The sequence below is a fragment of the Clinocottus analis genome, unplaced genomic scaffold, assembly GCF_023055335.1.
Source record: "Clinocottus analis isolate CAN_PGR_092001 unplaced genomic scaffold, fCliAna1.0.p SCAF_10, whole genome shotgun sequence".
In the NCBI taxonomy this organism is placed as follows: domain Eukaryota; kingdom Metazoa; phylum Chordata; class Actinopteri; order Perciformes; family Cottidae; genus Clinocottus; species Clinocottus analis.
In genome coordinates this window covers 10409075-10416695 of record NW_027175821.1, presented here as the reverse complement: position 1 = coordinate 10416695, position 7621 = coordinate 10409075, and positions in this window count along the sequence as shown.

Sequence of the window (7621 nt, the reverse complement as noted above, 5' to 3'; positions counted from 1 at the left end):
TCCGTCCTCCTCTCTGCGCGTCAAAACGCTCAGTTTAGCAGCTCCGTCCTCCTCCATCCCTCTCCACCATTCATTGGCTGGCACCAGAATGACTGATTGAATGTTAATGGAGGTAGGCCCACAATTTGGCACAATAACCAATATTTCCCATAACCACGGGCGTCAGCTTGTTTGATATATATATATATATATATATATATATATATATATATATATATATATATATATATATATATATATATATATATATATATATATATATATAATATGGCACCTCCATGCCTTTTGAGTGAGCCAGTATTTTATGTTTTTGTCATTATAACGGAGAGTAAGGAGCACGCGACAGCTTCATAGTTATTGAAGTGTCTTAGGTAAAAATAGTCGCACCAGGGATCACTGAAGATGTCGACGTCTTTGGTGACGAACATCTAATATTGCAATCGTTTTAACCGACTGCTGTTTGCCCATCTGTCTGCGTCTCATTTCAATAAATATCTTCACTATATAAGTTTTCGTGACAAATTATATCAGATGGAAAAACTTTTTGCACACCTTCGGTCTGATGAAATGATGCTTTGGCCTATTAACACTTTTCAGGCGAGACAACGTGCGCATCGTTGCTCTTGCTGTCTGTGTCACCTCCTCGAGCTCTATCGTTTGACACATGTGGAATGGACGTAAATAATAAGTTTGCACGACAGGATCAAAGCTGTTAGGAAGTGCTTTATAACCTTAAAAATATTCATCGTGGATGTATTATAAAGGAGTGACTAAATGGAAGAAATGTTGGTCTGAATTTGTATTTTTATTAGAATCTCTCATCGTTCACGATTTATTTATTATCACACATATATAGTCTTTTTTCTTTTACATTTCTTTAACATTCCCCTGCACTGTTTCTCAATGTTAGATGTATAAGATGAAATCCCAAAATATTAAAGTTTTTTTTCTCTCAATATGTTATTTATTTAAAGCTTTAAATGGTCACAGCTATAAACAAAATGTAAAAACATTAAACATTTACACAATAATCCATCCCAGCAGCTCGTATTAAATATGGCATGTGTGAGATTATTGTGACAGAATAAAACCGTTCCGTGTGCGTCATTACGCACATGACACCCATCGCGTTTGTCTTTAAAACACAACAGCAGCCTAATTGACCACTGGCTGCACCTATTGAGCATGGCAAAGCATTAACGTGGCCTTATTTGTTCCTGGTAGCCAGCACCACATTAAATGACCTGACAAGGGAAGGCCATGGGCTACTTCAGATAAACTGTCCGGGCTCTGGAAGCTGCTAACCGCTCAGATTCAATGTAACGGGCGCCCAAAGTGACCAGATAATCACATTTTCACTAACTTGTCAGACAAATGCGCGTCGGGTTCGGATGCGGCAGGTGGCTCTTTCGGCTATCACATTACGGTACTTAAACAAACTAATGTCCAACATATTCATTTAGTGACAACGAGGTTTATATTTGTAGGCTTTTAAAGGATCGGCTCAACCTGTTCATTAATCATCGTGTTTTGTAGGCATGTGTTTTAATGTCTGAACAATTACATTTTAGTTTTGGGTAATCCTGTCAATTTGACAACATTTTAAACCGGCTGTTATTATGTTTTTGTCATACATTATATAAAACGCATCCCGAACGTATTTGTATGTTCATCTGCATTCAAACTATCTTAAAATAAAGTAATAATAAATTATAAACGGTGAGGTCGTGCTACAAAATCACACGGAAATGCAAAGATGCTATAGAAGGTAATATACATTAAAAAAAGAAAAAAGATCCACATCTCGCCATTTATAATAAAGTCTTATGAAGCAATATGAGACAGGACGAGGCCCGAGGTGTTTGTTTGGCAATATGGACAGACTGAATGTTGGCTGGTTCACCCGGCCATATGCGAGCTCACCGGTGGCTTTTGATGGGGGAGAATTGGTCTTTTATAGCTGTCATCTTTGTGGACATTTTTATGTTTCTCTTGATGACATTTGCAAGAATAACGGCAATTGTGGCGGAGTTCGTCATTCCTACAATGATATTTAGATTGATTTAATCTGTGTATAACAATTAAACGACCATAGGAGGAGGCATGTAGATCACAACTGAATAACTGCTTTGTGGAAATGAATGAGTATCGCCCTTGTCACAGAGTGAAGGCAGTCCCTGCAGCCTGTACAGCAGACGGGGTCCCACTGGTTGCAGATGTTGGGGGTTAGTAATCCGGTGTAATCCAATGATTATGAAACATTAGCTCTGACCTACCGGGATACCACCGGTTACCCAAAAGCCACCGGGAGAAGCTCCAACCAGCCTCACTGCATTTATTGATAGTCAGAATGTTGAAAACGTAATTTCATTGCTTCATGATTACAGCAGGAAATGTAAAAAATAATTGATGCCAAGAGTCCACTTAAACACACACACACACGCCCACACACAAATACATACACACGCGCGTGCACGCACGCAGACACGCACGCGCGCGCGCACACACACACACACACACACACACACACACACACACACACACACACACACACACACACACACACACATGCACTGACGCAACCTTGAGGTTATCTCGTTTAGGCCCAAATATTTAGACGATGCTTCTGAAACGCCTGCAGCCCACACGAACAATTAAGACGCGCATCAATCCTCGTTTTTTTCCACATGGCAATATAAAAGCTGACACCCTGATTCCAAAAGTCCAAAAAAGAAACGACAACAAAAGAGTGAAAGAGTGCGATTTGTTTGAGAAATTACCACTTGATCTGCATAATCGGGGGTCTGGGCTGCAGCTTGGTACCCGGGGGCTGCGTTTTTATTGCGCGTCTCTTCGCTGTTATCAATTTCACCAGCGCGCCTGACTTTTTAAAAGGGGGACGAGGCCGGCTGCTTCTGAATAATGAATGACACGCTTTTATATTGTCGCTAAAGTGCCCGTGATGTTACAATATGAAAAGGCAGCGGTAAGTAATAGTGCATTTAAAGGGGATGTAGTGTATTATTATGATGTAAAAGAGAAGGAGAGAGGCGGGAGAGAGAGGGAGATGAGTAGATAGCAGCACCCAGAGAGAGAGAGAGAGATTGTTTTATTACAATAAGAGGAGATGAGTTTGCCTCGCAGCAAAATGGGGACCAGTTAATGAAACTTTACCGCGGCTAACGATTTCCCCTCCCTCGCTCTAAAACCCGCCCTTATGAAATATTTAAACTATTTAATATAGGTAGTATTAAGCTGAAAGACACCGGCATCGGCCATCTGACAACATTTACAAGGCTGTGGATTTTTTAAAGTTGGGTAAACAAAGCTTTACGGCCCGCTTTCCCTCAACCCACATACAACAAACGTCGTGTACTAAATCACGCTCACGTTGAGTGCAATATAGAGAAAATGTGTTTTACTGTTGGGAGACTTGATTTAGTCTAATTTACACTGTTCTCTATACCACGCCATACATCTTCTCACACACAGAGGCAGCAGTTTACAGGCTCATCCTATCAATATAAGCCAGCCTTGCCTGTAATGGGAGGGATAGCCGGGGCCCCAGTGTGGGGGGATAGAGTTTCATATTGACATGCTCAGTGGGATTGTTGGATGAGAAGAGAGGAATGGGATCCCCCATCAGGGACTCGGTCAGGGCCATCATCATCCCCGGGCTGTCACTGGACCACTGCTCTGTGGACACAATCTATCTGCCAGGGATACTCAAAAAGCAGATACACTATGTAAAATGTCACTGTAAATGTCAAATACATGGCTTGGTAGAGACCGTATAAGAGGTTTTTAATTTCTAAATATGAAAGCTGTCATCCCAAAAGGTTCTTTTTATTACAGGGATGATAAGTCACGACGGAAACACAATTGCTGTTGAAATGTTGAAGCAGCTGCTTATGAAAACATTGTGGTGGATTGTTTAGATATATTCTCAAGGAGTTAAACAGCAACCAAAAGACAAACTTTTAGTTATTTTTTAAAATATACAAATCAGTCATGTGAGGTTTTTTTTTCCCCTGCATGTATCAGGATACAAATTTAAGATGCCCTGATATGGTAGGTATTTGTTGAGGAACATCGTGCTTTGCCTGTGTGGTGCGTGTGTGCGTGTGAGGGTAGACCATGTCAGCCTGTCTGATGGTTGAATGCATGGCTGCCTCTTCACGCTGGTTAAAAGTCAGGGAGGGAGGGAGAGGAGGATGGAGAGGAAGAGAGTGAGAAAGGGAAGTAAGTAAACCGCACAGACGTGAATTATAGGGATGGACGGAGAGCAGAGAGCAAAAACAGGATGGCAGACTGAGATGTGAGAGAAAGAGTTAAAGCATTATTGGAGATCATTTGGAGCTGATGATAATTGAACACATGGTTTGAGTTTGGTCAAGAGGATTCCCATAGCATGGTCTTGTCTTTATGTATGTGTGTGTGGCTGTACCTTTAAGAGTTAACCTCTGTCGTTATCTATTCTGAGTGCTAAGTAAAAGTTTCTTTGCTGTTTATATGGAGACGTTTTTAGTCTCTCATCACACTCAATGGCTTTCAGGGGCATCTGCCATCCACAAAATGACTGATGTAATTAATAAGTGCGTGCTTGCTATTGCTTTAATGAGTTATGACTGATTTATGTGTGTATGTGTGTGTGTGTGTGTGTGTGTGTGTGTGTGTGTGAGTGAGGGAGTGTGCCAGTGTGGGTTTGTGTTTAAGAGCAGCTGAGTGCTCTGAACGCCCCTGGTCGCGGCGCTAATGTGTTAATTCATTACGGCTTGTAGTCAGTCGCATTGTGTCAGGGCAGTGTTTCCCGTCTCTCTCTGTCTGTGTCCTCTCCGCTTCATAAAAGCTGATTATCCTGCATGTCGCCGCCGTTCCACCCATTCTCTCCTGCCTCTTGACCTCCTCACCCCTCCTGTTGCCTGCCCGCGGGGTGCTCATGCAGGGGAGGATGTGGGGGAGGGCCAGAGGACCAGCTGCCACCAGCCATAGTGCTCTGGTGCCTGGCAGAGGGAGCTACTCCAGCCCCCTGCTTTGCTGGGCCTTCTGGCCCCTCGGGGTGGAGGGGGGGGCACCAGTCTCATGCCACCAGCCCCACCTGTCTGGCCCCAGGCGCAGGAGTGTGACCGATTACACACACGCTCAGTTGTACAGCCACATATGCATATTACTGCCGGATGACCCCAAACATGTCAACTATCCAGTAACTTTGATTTGATCCAATGTGCTTTTAAAATGTTCCATAAGCTGCAGAATTTGAACCTGTGGAAATGCAAGTCATCTTCAATTTGAATAACAAAACATGAAAATAAATAAAAAGTTGTATATTTTGTACACTTGTGCTTCATTTAAATTCTGATCCGCGCACACAGATTCAAAACACATGCTCGCACACACACACACACACACACACACACACACACACACACACACACACACACACACACACACACATGCACAGAAACTACACGATGCCCTTCATCACGCACACAAACACACACACACACACACACACACACACACACACACACACACAGACAGAGGCACTTTGCTGTGAGGCGTGAAAGAGCGAGAGCTAAGTGAGGCCACTCCAGAGCGCTATTCTCTATATTGATTTCCCATTATCAGACCCCAGTCCCAGTGGAGTCATTAGTGCTGGGATCAAACAGACAGACAGGGAAGGAGACTAATACCAGTCACTTACACCAGCACAGGGAGATCACCTTACCTCCCCGAGGGTAGGAAGGCCATGAAGGAGCAGAGGAGGAGAGGAAACGAGTACAGAGGAGGGGGGTTTAGTGGATGGACGAGTGCAACGGACTAACAGATGGAGACGGCAACGTGTAGCGAGGGAGAGAAAGAGGAGAGGTGAAGTTTCGCTGGGGAACTTTCATGGGCAGACACTCTTTGATCACTTTATTTGGCCATTTGGTTTCGTCTGTCATGGCAGCAATGTCTTTATCGCTTTCTTGCCCTCTTTTTGCTGCTCTCCTTTTTAGCTAGGTATGCACACTGTCCCCAAAACATGGTTTTGTTATTGCTAAACTCAAGTTTTCATGTTTTCACTGATGGGGCACTGTCTCTTTGTCCGACCATGTAACTTGGAGCCAATAAAGCTCCTCATCTTCCTCTCTGTCAATAATTTCATGGTAAAGATGGAATGATGAATGGTTTTCATGTAGCCAGCAGCTGTCCCCAAACTAGAGGGAGAAAAAAAAGAGAGAAAAAGTGAAGGAGGAATATGAAATGTGAGATACTCATTTTGGTCCCTTGCTTTGTAATTTCTGTGGATGTATTTATTCTCCATGGATTCAAGGGGAGCAATGAATTCAGAGTATGAATCAACACCATCCATCTTATTCACTTCTGCCTGCCAGTGAGCTCTGGGAGTGGTGGTCAGGCTACACACACAAACACACACACACACACACACACACACACACACACACACACACACACATGCACACACACAAACGGCTCAGATGGGGGTGACCCTGGCCTGACCCCCCTGCTGACCCCCAATCTGTTCCCCAACCTCACACCATGAGAGACCGGGGCACACCGGGATAGGGACACACACGCTCAAAGACACACGCGTACTCGTGCACACACACATTGGCACAATGTGTGATCTGATGGATATCTCCTCAGACAGTACCATGTGTGTGGGCAGTGTGCGTGCGGACCGCGTGTGTCTGAGTGTGTGTGGTGCCGTACCCTCTGCCCCCTCCCACTGGTGTTAATTGATTCTTGGTGAGCTTTGCTGATTGGTGTGAGGACCCCTAGAGGCGGACCCAGTCTCCACTGATGCCCCCTCTACATTTGTGTAGCACCTCTCTGACACGTACAGTACACACACACACACACACACACACACACACACACACACACACACACACACACACACACACACACCAATATACAGTGTATTGTTTATCACTATATATATATATACACATGTCCCCGAACTTCATAGCAAATGTTGGGATTGTTCATGCACTGGGGACAAAACACACACAGACACACATGTCTTTCAGGGGGTTTTCACACCCCAGTAAAGAGGAAGCTGGCTCGCTGACATGAGCAGATTGTGGATCATATGAGACGATCCACACAGAAAAAAGAGTGTCTGTGTCCTAGCAGATACATGAACAATATAGGTGGGCAAAGGTGTGTGTGTTTGTGTGTGCATGTGTGTGAGAGAGACACAGCCAGAAAGACAGTAAGAGAGATGAATCTCCGGTTATTAATTTCCAGCCGCGGCCCCTGGGTGAGATGTTAATATAGGGCTGATTGTGACTAATTTCTTATTAATTGCCATCAGCGATTACACAGTGGCCAGTAATGTGGCTAATTTGTTGAAATGAATTTGGGTTTTCTGAGGCATTTTAATTGCTGCAGGTGGGCAGCATCCCCTGCACACTGTCACTTTTGTTTTTCAGCAGGAAACTTTTGAAGTTGTGCTGCTGCTGTGTGTAAAGATTATAAGTAATGCTGTGTGAATTATAGCGCATTACTTTAGCAGTAAACTCTGCCTACACGCGTCTGTCCATGTGTAGACTTTGGATGCGTTTCTGTCTGAAGCGCACAGACAAATATTTGCAGCATCACTGTAAATGCC